The 24678-nt window shown below is 52.3% G+C and overlaps 1 protein-coding gene across 1 annotated transcript in view; it reads left to right on the top strand.

Moving 5' to 3' along the window:
• Positions 1-17426: 17426 nt before the first annotated feature.
• The window catches only part of LOC147096724 (kinesin light chain 1-like), an 82493-nt gene continuing 75241 nt past the window's right edge, over positions 17427-24678 (top strand). Inside the window, 1 exon segment of the mRNA XM_085973328.1 lies at positions 17427-17666. The gene's annotated coding sequence lies outside the window, so the exon portion shown is untranslated.

The following is a 24678-nucleotide window of genomic DNA, read 5'->3' as shown; positions in this document are numbered from 1 at the left end:
TACCTGGGCTGGATTTGGGGGGGTGGTGGGGGGTAACGGTGGTGTCTCAGGGGTGCCCGAGGGTGCAAGGTCTCATAAGGAGACTGTGTCCTCCCGCCCGTCTGGGTATGCCACATAGGCGTACTGGGGGTTGGCGTGCAGGAGGTCCACCCTCTCGACCAGGGGGTCCGTTTTATGGGCCCTCACATGCTTTCGCAGCAAGACGGGCCCCGGAGAAGTCAGCCAAGTTGGCAGCGTGGTTCCCGTAGTCGACTTCCTGGGGAAAACAAACATTCGTTCATGGGGGGTGGCGTTAATGGCAGTGCAAAGCAGTGACCGGATGGAATGCAGCGCTGCCGGGAGGACTTCCTGCCAGCGAGCGGTTGGGAGGCCCTTAGACTTTAAGGCTAAGAGAACGGCCTTCCAGACAGTCGCGTTTTCTCTTTCCACCTGGCCGTTCCCTCGGGGGTTGTAGCTGGTGGTCCTGCTTGCAGCAATACCTCTCGCTAATAGGAACTGGCGAAGTTCCTCGCTCATGAAGGAGGAGCCCCGGTCGCTATGTATATAGTTCGGGAACCCGAACAAGGCGAAGAGGTCGTTCAGGCATTTGATGACCGTGGTGCTGGTCATGTCTGGGCAGGGGAAGGCAAAGGGGAAATGGGAGTACTCATCAATAATGTTGAGGAAGTACACATTGCGGTCAGAGGACGGGAGGGGCCCCTTAAAATCGATGCTCAAGCGCTCGAAGGGGCGGGTGGCCTTGATCAGGCTTGCTCTGTCTGGCCTAAAGAAATGCGGTTTGCATTCGGCACAGGTTTGGCAGTTCCTGGTCATGGTCCTGACCTCCTCGATGGAGTAGGGCAGGTTGCGGGCCTTAATGAAGTGGTAAAGTCTGGTGACCCCGGGGTGGCAGAGGTCGTTGTGGAGGGTCTGCAGTCTATCAGTTTGCACGTTGGCGCATGTACTTCGTGATAGAGCATCTGGGGGTTCGTTCAGTTTACCAGGCCGGTACAAGATATCATAATCATAGGTGGAGAGCTCGCTTCTCCACCTCAAGATCTTGTCGTTCTTGATTTTGCCCCTCAGTTTGTTATTAAACATAAAAGCGACCGAACGCTGGTCGGTGAGGAGGGTAAATCGTTTGCCTGCCAAGTAATGCCTCCAGCGTCGTACAGCCTCCACGATCGCCTGGGCCTCCTTCTCGACCGAAGAGTGTCGGATCTCAGGGCCCTGGAGGGTCCTTGAGAAGAAGGCCACTGGTCTCCCCTCCTGGTTGAGGGTTGCGGCTAGGGCGAAGTCGGATGCATCGCTCTCCACTTGGAAAGGGATAGACTCATCCACCGCGTGCATAGTGGCCTTAGCAATGTCTCCCTTTATGAGGGAGAAGGCTGCGCACGCTTCTGCCGTCAGGGGGAAGGAGGTGGACTTCATGAGGGGTCTGGCTTTGTCCGCATAATTTGGCACCCATTGGGCATAGTAGGCGAAGAGCCCCAGGGTTCTCTTCAGCGCCTTTGGACAGTGGGGGAGGGGAAGCTCCATGAGGGGGCGCATTCTTTCGGGGTCGGGGCCGATGACTCCGTTCTCTACTACGCAGCCGAGGATGGCAAGGCGCGAGGTGTTAAACACACATTTCTCCTTATTGTAGGTGAGGTTCAGCCGTTGGGCCGTACGGAGGAATCTTTCCAGGTTAACATCGTGGTCCTGCCGGTCGCGGCTGCAGATGGTGACGTTATCTCGATAGGGGAACGTGGCGTGCAGCCCGTTCTGGTCAACCATCCGGTCCATCTCCCTTTGGAAGACCGAAACCCCATTAGTGACGCCGAAGGGAACCCTAAGGAAGTGGTAGAGGCGGCCATTCGCCTCGAAGGCTGTATACTGGCGGTCCTCAGGGCGGATAGGGAGTTGGTGATAGGCCGACTAAAGGTCGATGGTGGAGAATACCCGGTACTGTGCAATCTGATTGACCATATCAGATATGCGGGGGAGGGGGTATGCGTCCAGCTGGGTGTACCGGTTTATGGTTTGGCTGTAGTCGATGACTAGGCGGTTTTTATCGCCGGTCTTAACGACTACGACCTGGGCACGCCAGGGGCTGTTGCTCCTCTCGATGATGCCCTCCTTCAGGAGACGCTGCACCTCAGAGCTAATAAAAGCTTTGTCCCCGGCGCTGTACCGCCTGCTCTTGGTGGCGACGGGTTTACAGTCGTGGGTGAGGTTAGCGAACAGGGAGGGGGGCGGGACCTTGAGGGTGGATAGGCCGCAGGTGGTATGCGGTGGGCGGTTTAAAGGCTGCTGGTTGTCGACTGTGAGTGGGGGGAGGGGTCCACCGTATGCCAAAGTGACACTTTGCAGGTGGGATTGGAAGTCCAGCCCTAGTAGGACGGCAGCGCAGAGCTGGGGCAGGACGAGGAGTTTAAAATCTTTATACTCCGTGCCCCTAACCGACAGGGTCACAACACAGTAGCTGCTGATGTCTGTAGAATGGGACCTCGACGCCATCGAGATCCGGTTGCGCGTTGGCCGGACAGTGAGGGAGTAGTGGCTCACCGTGTCTGGATGTATGAAACTCTCCGTGCTTCCGCTGTCGAACAGGCAGGTCGTGGCGTGGCCGTTTACTTTGATGTCCATCATGGACTTGGACAGGTGATGCGGGCGAGCTTGGTCCAGTGTGACGGAGGCTAGTGTATGGTTGAGCGAGCTGCTGTAGTCTGCGGGTGAGGCGGTGGTCGGGTCTGGCGACAAGGTGGCGGTCGAGTGTGGTGGACAAAATGGCGGCGTCCACGAGGTTGAATAAAATGGCGGAGAAGATGGCCGCCCCCACAACTCACATGAGGCACTGCTGGCGTCGGTGGCCTTGATCAAAGATGGCCACCCCCACGACTCACACGAGGGGATACTGGCATCTGTGGCCTTGATGAAAGATGGCCGCCCCCACAACTCGCATGAGGCACTGCTTGCATCTGTGGCTCTCCCCCTGCAGGCCTTCGCGAAGTGGCCTTTCTTATGGCAGTCGGAGCAGGTCGTGTTTCTTGCAGGGCAGCGCGCCCTCGGGTGTTTCGCCTGGCCACAGAAAAAGCAGCCGGCGGCCCGATCGCGGGGCTCTGATGTCGCAGCCGGTACCGGGGGTGGCGGTCCCGATCGGGTCCTGGACGCCGACGCTGAGGTAGGTCCCAGAGGCGGCGGTGCGAGGGGTATTGCGGTCGGAGTCGGGCCCGAGTCCCAGGGTCGCGCAGCACAGTACCTGGAATACGCCTCGAGGTCCCGATGGGCCACTTCCAGAGAGCGAGTGAGGGCTGCAGCTGTGTTCAGGTCGAGGTCCTTTGATTCGAGCAGTCTTTGCCGTGAGTAGTCGGACCGAAGGCCTTTCACGAAGGCATCGCGGATATTCTCTTCAGTATTTTCTGCAGCCGTTACCGCTTTAAAGTCACAGTCCCTGCCGAGTGTTTGTAGCGCCCGTAAAAATTCATCTACAGACTCTCCTGGCTGTTGCGGGCGGGATCTTAGGAGATGTCTGGCATACATAGAATTTACCGGGCTCCGGTACTGCTGTTTCAGCAGGTTGATGGCGGCCTCGTATGTAGTAAGGTCCTGTATGAGTGCGAATACTTTAGGGCTCACTTGGGCGGTCAGAACTCTTAGTTTGGATCTCTGAGGCACGCCGGATTCTCCCAGGTAGGATTCGAAACAGCTCAGCCAGTGTTTGAAGTCGAGGGCTGAGTTTGCTGCCTGTGGGTTTAGATCCAGGTACGGCGGTCGGAGGGCTCGCAGCCAGGCCGGCTGCTGTGGCTGTTGTAGCTGGGCATCTGGCTGGTCTGACGGGTCGTTAGACATTTTTAAAATTTAGCCAATAAAATTGATATACCTATCAATTCATCCAATGAAAAGCGACGAGTTAAGAAAGTAACTATAGGTTTTTATTGGCTAAATAACAGAGCCCACCCTCGTGGGTGATCGGATCCAACAAGGAGGAATACCAGCCAGTCGACCACCTTTATACCTGGGCAGGTAGGTGGAGCCATGGGCGGAGTCAGCAGTGGTCAGCCCAGGTATAACAGCGTGACAGGAGGCGACCTCGTGTAGTGATACAACAGTGTAAACAGTGATAACCATAGTGTAACGATATAACAGTGATAACCATAGTGTAACGATAGTGAACGATAAAAGTGGTTTACCACATTCACCCCTTGTTTAGATTTGAGTCCGGCGGGGTGAAGTGTACTACCAGTTCGGGTATGTCAGTCTGTCCGGAGGCCTCGTAAGTCTTTCTGATCGGCGCAGCAGCGGCGGCGGTGTTGCAGTATCCGGTGTTAATGCTGGTGTCTGCGTGGTCGACGAAGGCTCGTGGGGTTCCGGCATGCCGTCTACCTGGGCTGGATTTGGGGGGGTGGTGGGGGGTAACGGTGGTGTCTCAGGGGTGCCCGAGGGTGCAAGGTCTCATAAGGAGACTGTGTCCTCCCGCCCGTCTGGGTATGCCACATAGGCGTACTGGGGGTTGGCGTGCAGGAGGTCCACCCTCTCGACCAGGGGGTCCGTTTTATGGGCCCTCACATGCTTTCGCAGCAAGACGGGCCCCGGAGAAGTCAGCCAAGTTGGCAGCGTGGTTCCCGTAGTCGACTTCCTGGGGAAAACAAACATTCGTTCATGGGGGGTGGCGTTAATGGCAGTGCAAAGCAGTGACCGGATGGAATGCAGCGCTGCCGGGAGGACTTCCTGCCAGCGAGCGGTTGGGAGGCCCTTAGACTTTAAGGCTAAGAGAACGGCCTTCCAGACAGTCGCGTTTTCTCTTTCCACCTGGCCGTTCCCTCGGGGGTTGTAGCTGGTGGTCCTGCTTGCAGCAATACCTCTCGCTAATAGGAACTGGCGAAGTTCCTCGCTCATGAAGGAGGAGCCCCGGTCGCTATGTATATAGTTCGGGAACCCGAACAAGGCGAAGAGGTCGTTCAGGCATTTGATGACCGTGGTGCTGGTCATGTCTGGGCAGGGGAAGGCAAAGGGGAAATGGGAGTACTCATCAATAATGTTGAGGAAGTACACATTGCGGTCAGAGGACGGGAGGGGCCCCTTAAAATCGATGCTCAAGCGCTCGAAGGGGCGGGTGGCCTTGATCAGGCTTGCTCTGTCTGGCCTAAAGAAATGCGGTTTGCATTCGGCACAGGTTTGGCAGTTCCTGGTCATGGTCCTGACCTCCTCGATGGAGTAGGGCAGGTTGCGGGCCTTAATGAAGTGGTAAAGTCTGGTGACCCCGGGGTGGCAGAGGTCGTTGTGGAGGGTCTGCAGTCTATCAGTTTGCACGTTGGCGCATGTACTTCGTGATAGAGCATCTGGGGGTTCGTTCAGTTTACCAGGCCGGTACAAGATATCATAATCATAGGTGGAGAGCTCGCTTCTCCACCTCAAGATCTTGTCGTTCTTGATTTTGCCCCTCAGTTTGTTATTAAACATAAAAGCGACCGAACGCTGGTCGGTGAGGAGGGTAAATCGTTTGCCTGCCAAGTAATGCCTCCAGCGTCGTACAGCCTCCACGATCGCCTGGGCCTCCTTCTCGACCGAAGAGTGTCGGATCTCAGGGCCCTGGAGGGTCCTTGAGAAGAAGGCCACTGGTCTCCCCTCCTGGTTGAGGGTTGCGGCTAGGGCGAAGTCGGATGCATCGCTCTCCACTTGGAAAGGGATAGACTCATCCACCGCGTGCATAGTGGCCTTAGCAATGTCTCCCTTTATGAGGGAGAAGGCTGCGCACGCTTCTGCCGTCAGGGGGAAGGAGGTGGACTTCATGAGGGGTCTGGCTTTGTCCGCATAATTTGGCACCCATTGGGCATAGTAGGCGAAGAGCCCCAGGGTTCTCTTCAGCGCCTTTGGACAGTGGGGGAGGGGAAGCTCCATGAGGGGGCGCATTCTTTCGGGGTCGGGGCCGATGACTCCGTTCTCTACTACGCAGCCGAGGATGGCAAGGCGCGAGGTGTTAAACACACATTTCTCCTTATTGTAGGTGAGGTTCAGCCGTTGGGCCGTACGGAGGAATCTTTCCAGGTTAACATCGTGGTCCTGCCGGTCGCGGCTGCAGATGGTGACGTTATCTCGATAGGGGAACGTGGCGTGCAGCCCGTTCTGGTCAACCATCCGGTCCATCTCCCTTTGGAAGACCGAAACCCCATTAGTGACGCCGAAGGGAACCCTAAGGAAGTGGTAGAGGCGGCCATTCGCCTCGAAGGCTGTATACTGGCGGTCCTCAGGGCGGATAGGGAGTTGGTGATAGGCCGACTAAAGGTCGATGGTGGAGAATACCCGGTACTGTGCAATCTGATTGACCATATCAGATATGCGGGGGAGGGGGTATGCGTCCAGCTGGGTGTACCGGTTTATGGTTTGGCTGTAGTCGATGACTAGGCGGTTTTTATCGCCGGTCTTAACGACTACGACCTGGGCACGCCAGGGGCTGTTGCTCCTCTCGATGATGCCCTCCTTCAGGAGACGCTGCACCTCAGAGCTAATAAAAGCTTTGTCCCCGGCGCTGTACCGCCTGCTCTTGGTGGCGACGGGTTTACAGTCGTGGGTGAGGTTAGCGAACAGGGAGGGGGGCGGGACCTTGAGGGTGGATAGGCCGCAGGTGGTATGCGGTGGGCGGTTTAAAGGCTGCTGGTTGTCGACTGTGAGTGGGGGGAGGGGTCCACCGTATGCCAAAGTGACACTTTGCAGGTGGGATTGGAAGTCCAGCCCTAGTAGGACGGCAGCGCAGAGCTGGGGCAGGACGAGGAGTTTAAAATCTTTATACTCCGTGCCCCTAACCGACAGGGTCACAACACAGTAGCTGCTGATGTCTGTAGAATGGGACCTCGACGCCATCGAGATCCGGTTGCGCGTTGGCCGGACAGTGAGGGAGTAGTGGCTCACCGTGTCTGGATGTATGAAACTCTCCGTGCTTCCGCTGTCGAACAGGCAGGTCGTGGCGTGGCCGTTTACTTTGATGTCCATCATGGACTTGGACAGGTGATGCGGGCGAGCTTGGTCCAGTGTGACGGAGGCTAGTGTATGGTTGAGCGAGCTGCTGTAGTCTGCGGGTGAGGCGGTGGTCGGGTCTGGCGACAAGGTGGCGGTCGAGTGTGGTGGACAAAATGGCGGCGTCCACGAGGTTGAATAAAATGGCGGAGAAGATGGCCGCCCCCACAACTCACATGAGGCACTGCTGGCGTCGGTGGCCTTGATCAAAGATGGCCACCCCCACGACTCACACGAGGGGATACTGGCATCTGTGGCCTTGATGAAAGATGGCCGCCCCCACAACTCGCATGAGGCACTGCTTGCATCTGTGGCTCTCCCCCTGCAGGCCTTCGCGAAGTGGCCTTTCTTATGGCAGTCGGAGCAGGTCGTGTTTCTTGCAGGGCAGCGCGCCCTCGGGTGTTTCGCCTGGCCACAGAAAAAGCAGCCGGCGGCCCGATCGCGGGGCTCTGATGTCGCAGCCGGTACCGGGGGTGGCGGTCCCGATCGGGTCCTGGACGCCGACGCTGAGGTAGGTCCCAGAGGCGGCGGTGCGAGGGGTATTGCGGTCGGAGTCGGGCCCGAGTCCCAGGGTCGCGCAGCACAGTACCTGGAATACGCCTCGAGGTCCCGATGGGCCACTTCCAGAGAGCGAGTGAGGGCTGCAGCTGTGTTCAGGTCGAGGTCCTTTGATTCGAGCAGTCTTTGCCGTGAGTAGTCGGACCGAAGGCCTTTCACGAAGGCATCGCGGATATTCTCTTCAGTATTTTCTGCAGCCGTTACCGCTTTAAAGTCACAGTCCCTGCCGAGTGTTTGTAGCGCCCGTAAAAATTCATCTACAGACTCTCCTGGCTGTTGCGGGCGGGATCTTAGGAGATGTCTGGCATACATAGAATTTACCGGGCTCCGGTACTGCTGTTTCAGCAGGTTGATGGCGGCCTCGTATGTAGTAAGGTCCTGTATGAGTGCGAATACTTTAGGGCTCACTTGGGCGGTCAGAACTCTTAGTTTGGATCTCTGAGGCACGCCGGATTCTCCCAGGTAGGATTCGAAACAGCTCAGCCAGTGTTTGAAGTCGAGGGCTGAGTTTGCTGCCTGTGGGTTTAGATCCAGGTACGGCGGTCGGAGGGCTCGCAGCCAGGCCGGCTGCTGTGGCTGTTGTAGCTGGGCATCTGGCTGGTCTGACGGGTCGTTAGACATTTTTAAAATTTAGCCAATAAAATTGATATACCTATCAATTCATCCAATGAAAAGCGACGAGTTAAGAAAGTAACTATAGGTTTTTATTGGCTAAATAACAGAGCCCACCCTCGTGGGTGATCGGATCCAACAAGGAGGAATACCAGCCAGTCGACCACCTTTATACCTGGGCAGGTAGGTGGAGCCATGGGCGGAGTCAGCAGTGGTCAGCCCAGGTATAACAGCGTGACAGGAGGCGACCTCGTGTAGTGATACAACAGTGTAAACAGTGATAACCATAGTGTAACGATATAACAGTGATAACCATAGTGTAACGATAGTGAACGATAAAAGTGGTTTACCACACCCGGTCCCTGCTTTCTCCCCATATCCCTTGATCCCTTTAGCCTTAAGCATATTCTTTCATACTTCATAATTTATAGCTTGTTATTCATTTTTAAAAAAGCAAAGGAAAGTGGCATCTGGGTTTTAAACAGATCAATCAGAGCATCACTTATCCAAAAGTTACCTGAGCAGTCACTTTCCAAGCTCCAACCCCCGCACCCAAGTTCACAGAGACCCGCTGCTGCAGCCAACTATCTGCGCCTTCCATCCTCCCAGTTCATACCAGTGCACTTGTTGAAACTCCCCACACCTCCAAGTTCGCCTCCAAGTCACGCACCATCCTGACTCGGAAATATATCGGCCGTTCCTTCATCGTCGCTGGGTCAAAATCCCGGCACTCCCTCCCTAACGACACACGGGACTGCAGCGGTTCAAGGCGGCGGTTCACCACCACCTTCTCAAGGGCGATTAGGGATGGGCAATAAATGCTGGCCTTGCCAGCGACGCCCATATCCCATAAACATAATTTTAAAAACTCCAATCAAGATGGCATTCATCTTCCCTCCCTTTAGTTCATGCTGAAACTCTCTCTCCCACTCCCTCTCAGTTAATGATGATTGACATGAATCTAGTCATTCATGTGGCAACGACTTATGAAATAATACTGGGTGGCCTGCTGGTGGCACTGTCCAGGGAGAGTATAAATACTCGGGCACGGGCCCAGCTTGCTCAGGACATTCTTTAACAGGAACTAGTGAAGGACACAATTAGATCTCCATGTTGTAAAACAGTTGATTAAAGCCTTGTTTAACGCTTAGACCAAGTGCCTAGTAGTTTTCTTACGTCAATTATATTCTCCTGGCTCCCACCCCAATGCCAAGCTCCGAGTTGCTGCCCCCTTCATCTCCCCCCACCCCGGCCCCGCCCTCACCCCTTGATTACCATCCATTTTCCTCCATCCTCACCCCTCGCTCAATCTGGACCGGACTGCAACCGGCCCCCTCGCCCACACAATGCCAGTGCGACCACCAGTGGAAGGAAGGCCGCCTGCTGAATGGTGTTGGCAGAAACCCCCTCCCGTGTGCATTCCTGCCTACCGGATGCAGCAGGTGGGATCCCATCCATTAGCCGCAGGACTGAGGCAGCAACAACCTGCATTTATATAGCGCCTCTAACATAGTAAAACGTCCCAAGGTGCTTCACTGGAGAGTTATCAAACAAAATTTGACACCGAGCCACATAAAAGGGAAAAAGAAAGACTTGCATTTATATAGCGCCTTTCACATCCACTGAACATCTCAAAGCACTTTACAGCCAATGAAGTACTTTTTGAAGTGGAGTCACTGTTGTGGTGTGGGAAACGCGGCAGCCAATTTGCGCACAGCAAGCTCCCACAAACAGCAATGTGATAATGGCCAGATCATCTGTGTTTTAGTGATGTTGGTTGAGGGATAAATATTGGCCCCAGGACACCGGGGAGAACTCCCCCCTGCTCTTCTTCAAAATAGTGGCCGCGGGATCTTTTACATCCACCTGAGAGAGCAGAGGGGGCCTCGGTTTAACGTCTCATCCGAAAGACGGCACCTCCCACAGTGCAGCACTCCCTCAGCACTGCACTGGGAGTGTCAGCCTGGATTTTTGTGCTCAAGTCTCTGGAGTGGGGACTCGAACCCACAAACCTTTGGACAGTTCAAAAGTGAGAGTGCTACCCACTGAGCCACAGCTGAAACGCTATTACTACAGGTGACCAAATGTTTGGTCAAAGAGGTAGATTTTAAGGAGCATCTTAAAGGAGGAGAGGCAGAGAGGATTAGGAAGGGAATTCCAGAGCTTAGGGCCCAGGCAGCTGAAGGCACAGCCGCCAATGGTGGATCGATGGAAATCAGGCGCTAGAGGCCAGAATTGGAGAAACACAAAGATCTCGGAGGGTTGTAGGGCTGGAGGAGGTCTGCTGCAGTTGTACAGGGCCTTGGTGAGACCACATCTTGAGTATTGTGTGCAGTTTTGGTCGCCTTATCTGAGGAAGGATGTTCTTGCCATGGAAGGAGTTCAGCGAAGATTCACCAGACTGATACCTGGGATGGTAGGAATGACGTATGAGGAGAGATTGGGTCGATTGGGCTTGTACTCGCTGGAGTTTAGAAGAATGAGAGGGGATCTCATCGAAACTTATAAAATTCTACAAGGACTAGACAGACTAGATGCAGGAAGGATGTTCCTGATGGTCGGGGAGTCCAGAACCAGGGTCACAGTCTAAGGATAAGGGGTAAGTCATTTAGGACAGAGATGTGGTAAACCACTGTTTGTATTCCACTGTGTACATGCCTGGACATGCCTCGGCTGATTCCTCCCACAAGTCCTAGTATAAAGGTGACTGCTCCCCAGCCCTTTGTATTCTGGACCGGTCGACCACTCGAGGCAGACCTTCATTCTTTTGTTAATAAAAGCCTTTAGTTACTCTCTTAACTCTCAGTCTTTTATGAGTAATTGATAGCGCATCAATTTTATTAACAAAATTTTTATAATGGAGAAGATCCTCACACCAGCATGCCTGGACTTAGATCATCGGGAGGCGGACTCATCCACCAAGTTTACTCACTGGCTTAAGTGTTTCGAAAAATTCCTGACCGCCTCCGCAGCAATCAAATCGGACGAGGACAAACTGGATGTCCTGACCTCCAAAGTGAACCACCGAGTGTACTCGGTCATCCAAGACGCGACCTCTTACGCGGACGCTATCAAGCTCCTCAAGGACCAGTACACGCGCCCAGTGAACGAAGTGTACGCCAGGCACCTTCTGGGGAGTCGTAAACAACAACCTGGGGAATCGACCGTGGAATACCTTCAGGCACTGTCTGTGCTTGGCCGGGCCTGTGGTTGTAAGGATGTAAAGGCCGCCGTGTACACAGAGGAACTTATCCGGGACGCTTTTGTAGCGGGCCACAGGTCCAATTACACCCGACAGCGACTGTTGGAGCAGAGTGACCTCGACCTCAACAAGGCCTCTGAACTCGCACTATCATTGGATGCAGCCTACCGGGGCATGGATGCCTACTCCTCTGCACCGTGGACGCCGCGGGGAATGACAGCCTGGGACACGGTAGGACCGCCTCATAGCGCCGTGCCACCCCAGCCACACCCCAGCAACGGCCCAACTACCGCAGCAGTGTCCCAAGGCCAGACAGCAGTGCCCCAAGGCCAGAAATGCTACTTCTGTGGCCAGGCAAAACACCCCAGAGCGCGCTGCCCGGCGAAAAACGCGATCTGCTCAGGCTGCGGGAAGAAGGGACACTACGCTAGCGTCTGCAGGGCCAAAGCCACCCCGAACCCCAGCAGCGCCGCGTGTGGGCCATGCGGGCCGCCATCTTGGGCCTCCCCGGCCATGTGCGAACCACCAGTACAGCAGCCATTTTGGACGCCTCCAGCCACATGGGGATCATGGACGCCGCCATCTTGGACGACAGCCGGAACGCAGCAGGCCCCCAACACCGCCTCATCTGATACCCGCAGCGACACACCGACCCCTACGCTGGCATCCATTACACTGGACCAAGCGAGACCGCACCAGCTGGCCAGTTCCACAATGGACATTAAGGTAAACGGTCACGATACAATCTGCCTTTTTGACTCTGGGAGCACGGAGAGCTTCATCCACCCCGACACGGTGCGGCGTTGCTCTCTCCCAGTCCTGCCTGCGCACCAGCGGATTTCTATGGCCTCCGAGTCCCAGTCGGCGGACATCGGCGGCTACTGCGTGGTGACACTCGTAGTAGACGGGACTGTGTACGATCATTTTAAACTTCTGGTCCTGCCCGACCTCTGCGCTGCCGTCCTGCTGGGGTTAGATTTCCAGTGCCACCTTAAAAGCGTTACGATGGCGTATGGTGGACCCCTACCCCCACTCACAGTCCGCAGCCAGCAGCTTCCAAATTGCCCGCCGCGCACCAGGTGCAACCTCTCCACACTCAGAGTCACCCCCCCCCACTGTTTGCTAACCTCACCCCCGACTGTAAGCCCATCGCCACAAAGAGCAGGCGATACAGTGCCGGGGACAGGGTTTTCATTAAAACCGAAGTGGAGCGGCTCCTGAAGGAAGGGATTATTGAGGGCAGCACCAGCCCCTGGCGAGCCCAGGTTGTGGTCGTTAAGACCGGCGAGAAGCAGCGCCTGGTCATCGACTACAGCCAGACAATAAATCGCTACACCCTGCTGGACGCCTACCCACTCCCCCGCATAGCTGATATGGTCAACCAGATCGCGCAGTACCGCGTCTTCTCGACCATTGACCTGAAATCAGCGTACCACCAGCTCCCTATCCGCCCTGAGGACCGCTAGGATACTGCCTTTGAGGCAAACGGTCGCCTCTATCACTTCCTTAGGGTTCCCTTTGGCGTCACCAACGGGGTCTCCGTCTTCCAAAGGGAGATGGACCGGATGGTAGATCAAAATGCGTTGCAGGCCACTTTCCCATATCTGGACAATGTGACCATCTGCGGCCGTGACTTGCAGGACCACGACGCAAACCTCGAAAAATTCCTCCGCACCGCCCAACTCCTGAACCTGACATATAACAAGGAGAAGTGCATATTCCGCACAAACCGCCTCGCCATCCTTGGCTGTGTTGTGGAACACGGAGTCATCGGCCCCGACCCCGACCGGATGCGTCCCCTTATGGAACTCCCACTGCCCCACTGCCTCAAGGCCCTGAAGAGGTGCCTAGGGTTTTTCTCCTATTACGCCCAGTGGGTCCCCTACTATGCGGACAAGGCCCGTCCGCTGATCAAGTCCACCTCTTTTCCCTTGACGGCAGAGGCCCGCTTAGCCTTCCACCGTATCAAGGAGGACATTGCCAAAGCCACCATGCACGCAGTGGACGAATCCATCCCCTTCCAGGTGGAAAGCAATGCGTCCGACTTTGCCCTGGCCGCTACCCTCAATCAGGCGGGGAGACCCGTGGCCTTCTTTTCACGAACCCCCCAAGGCCCGGAGACCAGACACTCCGCTGTTGAGAAGGAGGCCCAGGCGATTGTGGAGGCTGTGCGTCATTGGAGGCACTACCTGGCCGGAAAACGATTTACCCTGCTCACTGACCAGCGTTCAGTTGCTTTCATGTTTAACAACAAGCAGAGGGGCAAAATCAAAAATGACAAGATCTTGAGGTGGAGAATCGAACTTTCCACCTACAATTACGAGATCTTGTACCGGCCCGGGAAGCTCAATGAACCCCCGGATGCGCTATCGCGTGGCACCTGCGCCAGCGCGCAGATCGATAGACTGCGGGCCCTCCACAATGACCTCTGCCACCCGGGGGTCACCAGGTTCTTCCACTTCATCAAGGCCCGCAACCTGCCTTACTCTATTGAGGAGGTCAGGACCATGACCAGGAACTGCCAAGTCTGCGCTGAGTGCAAACCGCACTTTTATAGACCAGACAGGGCCCACCTGATAAAAGCCACTCGCCCCTTCGAGCGCCTGAGCGTTGATTTTAAAGGGCCTTTCCCCTCCTCCGACCGCAATGTGTACTTCCTCAATATTATTGATGAGTACTCCCGTTTCCCGTTCGCCATCCCCTGCCCGGACATGACCAGTGCCACGGTCATTAAATGTCTGAACGACCTCTTCACCCTGTTCGGTTTCCCCAGCTATATCCATAGCGACCGGGGCTCATCGTTTATGAGCGACGAACTCCGTCAGTACCTGCTAACTAGGGGTATTGCCACAAGCAGGACCACCAGTTACAACCCCCGGGGGAACGGACAGGTGGAAAGAGAAAATGCGACAGTTTGGAAGGCCGCCCTGCTAGCCTTAAAGTCTAGGGGCCTTCCAACCTCCCGCTGGCAGGATGTGCTCCCCGATGCGCTACACTCTATTCGGTCATTGCTCTGCACTGCCACTAACGCCACCCCTCATGAGAAAATGTTTGTCTTCCCAAGGAAGTCCACATCGGGGACATCGCTACCGCCATGGCTGACGTCCCCAGGGCCGGTCCTACTGAGAAGACACGTGAGGACCCATAAAACGGACCCCCTGGTCGAGAGGGTCGACCTCCTCCACGCCAACCCCCAGTATGCTTACATTGCATACCCGGACGGGCGGGAGGACACAGTCTCCATAAGAGACCTTGCACCCTCGGGGGCCGCAGTAACCCACTACTCACTACCACCCCCCCCCCCCACGATCCGATATCCAGCCCCAGCAGACGGCAGGCCTGGGCCCCGCGACCCGCTCGACATCTACGAGGATGACACGCCTGTGCCACAGCCTACGCAGGACTCGACGCCGGAAGCTCCACTACCCCTGCCGTCGCCACGCCGATCACAGCGGCAGACAAGACCTCCGGAGAGACTCCAATACACTAACTTTTAATACACTTCACCCCGCCGGACTCAACTTTAAACAAGGGGTGAATGTGGTAAACCACTGTTTGTATTCCACTGTGTACATGCCTGGACATGCCTCGGCTGACTCCTCACACAAGTCCTAGTATAAAGGTGACTGCTCCCCAGCCCTTTGTATTCTGGACCGGTCGACCACTCGAGGCAGACCTTCATTCTTTTGTTAATAAAAGCCTTTAGTTACTCTCTTAACTCTCAGTCTTTTATGAGTAATTGATAGCGCATCAAGAGATGAGGAGGAATTTCTTCACCCAGAGAGTGGTGAACCTGTGGAATTCTCTACCAAAGAAGGCAGTAGAGGCCAATTCATTAAATATATTCAAGAAGGAATTGGATATATTTCTTAAGGCTAAAGGAATCAAGGGATATGGAGAGAAGGCAGGGACCGGGTACTGAATTTGGATGATCAGCCATGATCTCATTGAATGGCGGAGCAGGCTCGAGGGGCCGAACGGCCTACTCCTGCTTCTATCTTCTATGTTTCTATGTAAATGCATCGATACTATTCACTTCAACCACTCCCTGTGGTAGCGAGTTCCACATTCTCATCACTCATTGGGTAAAGAAGTTTCTCCTGAATTCCCTATTGGATTTCTTGGTGACTATCTTATATTGATGGCCTCTAGTTATGCTCTTCCCCACAAGTGGAAACATTCTCTCTGTATCCACTCTATCAAAAACCTTTCATAATTTTAAAGACCTCTATTAGGTCACTCCCTCAGCCTTCTTTTTTCAAGAGGAAAGAGACCCAGCCTGTTCATCCTTTCCTGATATGTACACGCTCGCATTTCTGGTATCATCCTTGTAAGTCTTCTCTGCACCCTCTCCAGTGCCTCTCTATCCTTTTTATAATATGGCGACCAGAACTGTACGCAGTACTCCAAGTGTGGTCTAACCAAGGTTCGATACAGGTTTAGCATAACTTCCCTACTTTTCAATTCTATTCCTGTAGAAATAAACCCTAGTGCTTGGTTTGCTTTTTAATGGCCTTGCTAACCTGTGTCGCAACTTTTAGTGATTTGTGTATTTGTACTCCGAGATCCCTTTGTTCCTCTACCCCACCTAGACTCGCACCCTCCAAGTGATAAGTGATCTCCCCATAATATAGATTGTGACAGGCGCTATATAAATGCAAGTCTTTATTTAGTTTGTGACAGGTGCTATATAAATGCAAGTCTTTATTTAGAATGTGAAAGGCGCTATATAAATGCAAGTCTTTATTTAGAATGTGAAAGGTGCTACATAAATGCAAATCTTTATTTAGAATGTGACAGGCGCTATATAAATGCAAGTCTTTATTTAGAATGTGAAAGGCGCTATATAAATGCAAGCCTTTATTTAGATTGTGACAGGCGCTATATAAATGCAAGTCTTTATTTAGAATGTGAAAGGCGCTATATAAATGCAAGTCTTTATTTAGATTGTGACAGGCGCTATATAAATGCAAGTGTTTATTTAGAATGTGAAAGGTGCTATATAAATGCAAGTCTTTATTTAGACTGTGAAAGGTGCTATAAATGCAAGTCTTTATTTAGAATGTGACAGGCGCTATATAAATGCAAGTCTTTATTTAGAATGTGACAGGCGCTATATAAATGCGAGTCTTTATTTAGAATGTGACAGGTGCTATATAAATGCAAGTCTTTTAGAATGTGAAAGGCGCTATATAAATGCGAGTCTTTATTTAGAATGTGAAAGGCGCTATATAAATGCAAGTCTTTATTTAGAATGTGAAAGGCGCTATATAAATGCAAGTCTTTATTTAGATTGTGACAGGCGCTATATAAATGCAAGTCTTTATTTAGATTGTGACAGGTGCTATATAAATGCAAATCCTTATTTAGAATGTGACAGGCGCTATATAAATGCAAGTCTTTAATTAGATTGTGACAGGCGCTATATAAATGCAAATCCTTATTTAGAATGTGAAAGGCGCTATATAAATGCAAGTCTTTATTTAGAATGTGAAAGGCGCTATATAAGTGCAAGTCTTTATTTAGATTGTGACAGGCGCTATATAAATGCAAGTCTTTATTTAGAATGTGACAGGCGCTATATAAATGCGAGTCTTTATTTAGAATGTGACAGGCGCTATATAAATGCAAGTCTTTATTTAGAATGTGAAAGGCGCTATATAAATGCGAGTCTTTATTTAGAATGTGAAAGGCGCTATATAAATGCATCTTTATTTAGAATGTGAAAGGCGCTATATAAATGCAAGTCTTTATTTAGATTGTGACAGGCGCTATATAAATGCAAATCCTTATTTAGAATGTGAAAGGCGCTATATAAATGCATGTTTTTATTCAGGAAAAAAATGAATAACTTTTTAAAAATGAAATTGGAAAAAATAAAGGATAGAAATAGTTATAAAATAATGCCAATGAAACAAGACAAACTTTGCTGCAGCCGACACTGCCGAAGTCACGTGACAGGCGCTGCTCCCCATGACATCACTACCCCCCGGGAGGACACGTGATCCAAGCCGGCGAGGTGCGCGCGCAGGCATATTGGCCCCGCCTTCCGCTGGTCGGCCCCGCGTGACGTCAGGGGGCGGGGCCATTGTCTCCGCCCCGCTGAGGCTGGGGGAGGGGGCGGGGTCACCCAGCACCTTAGCAACGGGGCCCTAGCGACCGGAGGAGAGCGGCGGACGGGCGAGAGGCGGAGCGAGGCCTCCTGCGGGAAGAGGCAGAGATTGAAGAGGCGGCTGGAGGAGGAGGGAGAGAGAGCGCGCGGGCCTTTCATCCACCGCATCGCGGCCCGGCCCGGCCCCGCCACCTGACGGAGAGCAGAGCGGTGAGTGTCAGCGGTGGTCAGGGCCCAGGCCCGGTGATGGACCATCCCTGCTAACTACTACCTAACTCCGTGTACTGCAAACAACTCGTCCCTGTTAATCAGTTGCTAACTCACACCTAACTCATTATAATGCCTGTTAACCAGTTGCTAACTAAAACCTAACTCATTATAATGCCTGTTAACCAGTTGCTAACTCACACCTAACTCATTATAATGCAAAAAACTGATCCCTGTTAACCAGTTGTTAACTAACACCTAACTCATACTAGCGTGTATCATCACCCTGGCCAACGAAATTTTAATTTAATTTGTTAAGTTGTATTTAAAGTTATTTTAGTTAGTCTATTTGTTTATGTACCCATCAGAAGAGGACACCTAACTCATTATAATGCAAAAACTGCTGTTAACCAGTTACTAACTACCACCTAACTCAATGATGCAAAACGGATCCCTATTAACTAGCGATGATACCTGTTAACCAGTTGCTAACTACCACCTAACTCATTATAATGCAAAACTGATGTGTGTTTACTAATTTTAATGATCTCAAATGTATTTATTTAGCACTGATTTTTTTACGAATTAGTAATTAGTTAACAGGTTACTTCACTAACTTAACACCCTGCTCTTTAGGCAATTGGTGAGCACTTTAATTCTGCACATTACTGTACTAATTATTAGCAACTGAAGGGATGTAACTTGTCACCCCTGATCCCCTCTAACTTTTACCGCTGCACAATAGAGAGCATCCTGACGAACTGTATCACAGTATGGTATGGCAGCTGTAGCTACTATGACCGGAAAGCCCTGCAGCGGGTAGTCAAAACTGCCCAATGCATTACCGGCTACCGACCATAGAGCACATATACCAGAAACGCTGTTTACGGAGGTCACGGTCCATCATCAAAGACCCTACCCACCCCAGCCACAGTCTGTTCGCCCTCCTGCCATCTGGAAGACGCTACAGATGCATTCGCACCCGTATGACCAGATTTAGGAACAGCTTCTTTCTCAGGGCTGTCATCCTACTGAACTCCACAAATAAACTCTAAAGCCTGCACATCTGCCAATGCACTTTATTATGGTTATGTTTATGTTAATGTATTACAAGCCAAATGTATGTTGAATGTTTAAATGTCTTAATCTAAATGTACACTCTCGGGAGCCGCAAGCCTACATTTCGTTGTACTGCACTTGTGCACTAACAATGACAATAAAAGTTGATTATGATTATGATTATGATTAGTGTTTAACGAATTTACTGATTGTAAACTATTTATTTATTTGCTACCTTAACACATGCCCTGCTCATCAAGCCATTGGTGAGCAATATGAATTGTGATTATTAATTTACTGTTTGCATGACAGTTGTTCCCCAATTGCCCTAACCTTGTACTGATATATTTACTATTGTGACACAAGTTCTCTGCTCATATTCATCAGTTCAATGAATATTACTTTAATGATTTCGCGTGTAATAGTTCAACTGGTAATCCAGCACGCATTTTTGCCAATTAATCACTAATTGACTGAGGGTGAAATTTTGCAAGAGGAAAACAAATCTCTGTTAGAATTTTGTAAAGTGCAAACGATAAATTAAACATATTCTGGACTATGCTCTGGATGGAGCACGTTCGGGGAAAACTGTGGTTAATGGACTGTAGTCTAATCCAAGTTTTCATCTTGACGACACATCTTGTGTGGAAAGGCCAGTTAATGTTGAGCTAACATCTTTTCGCGCTTGTGAATGACAAGTTTTAGCAGCAGCTGCTTATAGTCAAGTTTCGACAGAAGCAAGTAGGGTAAATGTTTTTTGCTTACATAGAATGTACAGCACAGAAACAGGCCATTCGGCCCAACTGTTCTGTGCCAGATAACTAGGAGCAGGAGTCGGCCATGCGGCCCCTCGAGCCTGCTCCGCCATTCAGTAAGATCATGGCTGATCTTGCACCTCCGCTCCACTTTCCCACCCCATCCTCATTTCCCTTGATTTCCTTATGCTCCACACGAGCCTCCTTCCCTTCCCTCTTCATCTAACCCTATTGACATATCCTATTCCTTGCTCCCTCGCGTGTTTACCTAGCCTCCCCTTAAATGCATCCATACTATTCGCCTCAACCACTCCCTGTGGTAGCGAGTTCCACATTCTCACCACTCTCTGGGGAAAGAAGTTTCTCCTGAATTCCTGATTGGATTGATTGGTGACTATGGCCTTCCTTCCGATTAGAGGTTACACCAAGATCCCCTCTGCCTGTTCGGATGGTTGTTGCAGATCTCATATCACTATTTGAAAGAGGTTCTCCCAGAGTCCCAGATCTCTCATCAACCACCACCATCAAAAACAGATCATTCACATTATACTTGTTGGCATTGCTGGCCCAGAATAGCTCCTACATTTGCCTACATAACAAGTCACTGTGACACACACACACATATATGTCTGGATGATGTGATAAGGTGCTAAATAAAGGCAATCCTCACACCTCCACAGGAAAGAGCCGTGTTTGCGTGGGTTTCCTCCGGGTGCTCCGGTTTCCTCCCACAGTCCAAAGATGTGCGGGTTAGGTTGATTGGCCATGATAAAAAAAAAAAAATTGGCCCTTAGTGTTAGGGGGGATTAAATACGTGGGGTTACGGGGATAGGGCTTGGGTGGGATGGCTGTCGGTGTAGGGACCGGGTGCTAGGGTTTGGATGATCAGCCATGATCTCGTTGAATGGCGGAACAGGCTCGAAGGGCCGAATGGCCTACTCCTGCTCCTATCTTCTATGTTTCTATGTAGGTAACAAGTGAGTGCTACCACACAGGAAGAAAAAAATGAGATCTCTCTCTCCTCCCCCCTGTCTCTCTCTCCCTCCCCTCTGTCTCTCTCTCTCCCTCCCCCCTGTCTCTCTCTCCCTCCCCTCTGTCTCTCTCTCTCTCCTCCCCCCTGTCTCTCTCTCCCTCCCCTCTGTCTCTCTCTCTCTCCTCCCCCCCTGTCTCTCTCTCCCTCCCCTCTCTCTCTCTCTCTCTCTCTCCCTCCCCCCTGTCTCTCTCCTCCCCCCTGTCTCTCTCCTCCCCCCTGTCTCTCTCCTCCCCCCTGTCTCTCTCTCTCCCTCCCCTCTGTCTCTCTCTCTCTCCTCCCCCCTGTCTCTCTCTCCCTCCCCTCTCTCTCTCTCTCTCTCTCTCTCTCTCTCTCTCTCTCTCTCTCTCCCTCCCCCCGTCTCTCTCTCTCTCCTCCCCCTGTCTCTCCCTCCCCCCTGTCTCTCTCTCTCTCCTCCCCCGTCTCTCTCTCCCTCCCCTCTCTCTCTCTCTCTCTCTCCCTCCCCCCTGTCTCTCTCTCCCTCCCCTCTGTCTCTCTCCTCTCCCTCCCTCTCTCTCTCTCTCTCTCCCTCCCCCCTGTCTCTCTCTCCCTCCCCTCTCTCTCTCTCTCTCTCTCTCCCTCCCCCCTGTCTCTCTCTCTCTCCTCCCCCCTGTCTCTCTCTCCCTCCCCTCTCTCTCTCTCTCTCTCTCCCTCCCCCCTGTCTCTCTCTCCCTCCCCTCTGTCTCTCTCCCCTCCCCTCCCCTCTGTCTCTCTCTCTCTCCCCCCCAACCCCCCCCCAAAAATATAAATATGAAGACCGAATGTATGACTTTAGAATGGGGACTGAATTCCATCTGCTTGTCCTGGTCTAATTATCCCTCTCGCCTCCGCTCTATACAATGTCACGGGAGATTGACGTGTAACATCTGCAAATGCTGGCAATCCAAAATCAAACCAGACAATGCTGGCGATACACAGCAGCTCCATCTGACCCTCTGTCAGAACTGAAGCATCGCGCTGCCGTTTCTCTCTCCAGATGGTGACAGACCTGCTGGGTTTTTCCAGCATTTCCGTTTCACTGCCGATTTCGAGTTGTGGAAATGGATGTTGCAGCCAAGAGGAAAAGCAGACTTTCAACCCCCCCACCCCCCCCCCCCTTTGTTTCGGCTGAATTCAGGTAGAAGTCAACAATTTGCATTTATATAGCGCCTTTAATGGAGTAAAACGCCCCAAAGCGCTTCACAGGACAACATTTGACACCGAGCCGCGAGGAGCTATTGGGACAGGTCAAAGAGGTAGGCTTTAAGGAGCGTCTTAGAGGAAGGAGAGAGAGGCAGAGAGGTTTAGGGAAAGAATTTCAGAGCTTGGGGCTTGGACGCCTGAAGTCACAGCTGCCAACGGTGGGGCGATGAAAATCAGGGATGCCCAAGAGGCCAGAATTGAGGGAACGCAGTGATCTCGGAGGGTTGTGGGGCTCGAGGAGGTGTTAGAGATAAGGAGGGGCATGACCATGGAGGGATTTGAACACTAGGATGAGAATTTTTAAATTTGAGCCCGCATGCGGGGAGCCAGTGTAGGTCAGCGAGCACGGGTGATGGGTAAACAGGACTTAATGTGAGTTAGGACACGGGCAGCTGACATTTAGAGGGTGGAAGGCTGGCCAAGATCAGCTTGTGTCTCCTTAATGCAGGATTTCTTTGAATGTGAAGAGGTTCTCTAGAGACATTCCTGTAGTATAAAGTACCTCAAAGCCTCCTTGGAAAAAGTGCAACATCCCCACCGACACCTGGGAATCCCTGGCCCAAGACCGCACAAAGTGGAGGAGAAGCATCCGGGAAGGCGGCGAACACCTCGAGTCTCTTCGCCGGGAGCAAGTGGAAGCTAAGCGCAGGCAGCGCAAGGAGCGCACGTCAACCCAAGCACCCCACCCACCCGCCCCTTCAACCACCGTCTGCCCCGCCTGTGACAGAGACTGTAGGTCCCGCATTGGACTCATCAGTCACCTGCGAACTAATTTTTAATGTGGAAGCAAGTCATCCTCGGTTCCGAGGGACGGCCTAAGAAGAAGATGATAAAGTACCTCTCGTCAATGGAACAAAACCCTTCAAGAGTGGGTTACTGGTCTCCTGCCTCCAAATGAAAATGCAAGTGGCAGCAAACGTGAACAGTTTGTGTCGATGGCATTTGGCATCGGGTTATTATTTCGGGGCTGAGATAGGTGCTGTGCATTTGTCTTTGCTGGTACCATGGAGCAGAACCTTCTACCCCTGCGCCCCCTCACCCCAAACATCATTAGACATCTGCTGTCAGAGATGGTGTCCGTACGCATCTTTGTACTTATTGTATATGTTCTCCTGGCTAGTCTCCCATCTTCTCTTTCCCACCCCCCCCCCCCCCCCCCGACCCCCCTCCGTAAACTTGAGCTCGTCCATAACTCTGCCTCCCGTATTCTAACTCGCGCCAAGTTCCGTTCACCCATCGCCCTCTGTGCTCGTTGACCTACACTGGCTCCCCACATGCGGGCTCAAATTTAAAATTCTCATCCTAGTGTTCAAATCCCTCCATGGTCATGCCCCTCCCTATCTCTGTAACCTCCTCGAGCCTCTGCTGCCCATATTCTAACTCGTGCCAAGTCCCGTTCACCCATCGCCCTCTGTGCTCGCTGACCTACATTGCCTCCCAGTCTCAAATTTAAAATTCTCATCCTTTTGTGTTCAAATCCCTCAGCGGCCCTCGCCACCTCCCTATCTCTGTAACCTCCTCCAGCCCTACATCCTTCGGAGATCTCTGCGCTCCTCCAATTCTGGACTCTTGCGCATCTCCGATTCCCTTCGCTCCCCCACCATCGGCGGCTGTGCCTTCAGCTGCCTGGGCCCTAAGCTCTGGAATTCCCTCCCTAAATCTCGCCACCTCCCCCTCCTTTTTAAGGCACGGATGTTGGTCACCTGTCCTCATATCTCTTTATGTGGCTCGGTGTCAAATTTTGTCTGATAACTCTCCTTGGGACGTTTTACTACATTAAGGGGGGAAAATTCAGTATCGCGCCATTATCGGCTGTGCGCAAAGTTTAGCGCCTGGCGCTAATTATCGCCTCCGACAGCAAACTTGGCTTTTATCGTCCCTGGAGGTGATTGGAGCGCTAAATCAGGCGCTTCACACCTGTCTTAAGGCGCAAAGTCCGAGGAGCGAGGCGCTACCTCAGCGCTGGCGAAGCAAGGAAGGGCAAATCAAAATGAACCTGCAAAGTGCTGCTCAGTACTCAAAACCCCTTCACACAACGTTGAATCTCTCCAGAAGTGTCTGTCTCCCTCTCTCTCAGAATGTCACCGACAAAAAAAGGCAGGAAGCGGTCGCCTTTAAATAGCGCTCCCCTAGTCCCTTTCTGACAGCATAACGCTCCCCTCAACCTGTCGTTGCTAGCGGCAGGCGGTAAGGCAGGGGGCGCCACTCAATATCCGGTCCGGGGCGCTACCGGGGCGTTGCGCACTCGACTGACGTCACGATCTGCTGGCGCAGGAGATTGTGGCGGTAGTGCATAGCACCGCCGCAAACTATCTAGTTAATTTTACGAGCGGCGCAAACATCGCCGCGCCCGGGCGCTAGTTGCTTTGCGCCCCATTAGCGCCCTCTTAAGACGCTAACGGGAGGCGCAAACAACTGAACTTTTCCCCCTAAAGGCGCTGTATAAATGCAAATTGTTAAGTGAGATACAGGTTTTGGTCAAATTTGTGTATGCATGCTAGCATTAAAGTTCCTTTCATGACTGGAGGAACTGTGCAGAGCTTGTACACGCACAGTATCACATTGTTGATGAAAGCACTGTACAGTATAAAAGGGGAAGATTCAGCAGGGTAAAAGCAGGCACCTATTACTGAGCCACCCATTGGGATGTGCGCTGCTTCTAGTGCCTCACCCATTTCCCCCTTCCCCTTTGTAACCGTCCAATCAAGGGAATGGCTGTGACCGAGAGTGTTGGCCCAAGGTGGGGCAGGCACACGGTGTAGATCTTCACACCGCAAATCATCCGTTCTCACTGCCTCTGCAAAGCCCTTATTCTGGGGACCGCTGCTTTAATGCATGTAGCTCGGGAAGGGCAATATTTAAAAAAGCCCTTTCTCTAAAAGCAGCCCTGTATACAAGGAGGAAGTGACATTGTTGAGAAGCACGGGGTAAAATTCTGCTTTCAGTACCAGCTTTTTTTTTACATCCAATTTACATGCCTTCATTTGAC

Source organism: Somniosus microcephalus, chromosome 34 (assembly GCF_052327205.1).
Source record: "Somniosus microcephalus isolate GS21.2 chromosome 34, FLI_Smic_1.0, whole genome shotgun sequence".
Lineage (NCBI taxonomy): Eukaryota > Metazoa > Chordata > Chondrichthyes > Squaliformes > Somniosidae > Somniosus > Somniosus microcephalus.
Note: the sequence above shows the minus strand (reverse complement) of the source record. Positions and strands in the feature narration are given on the sequence as shown.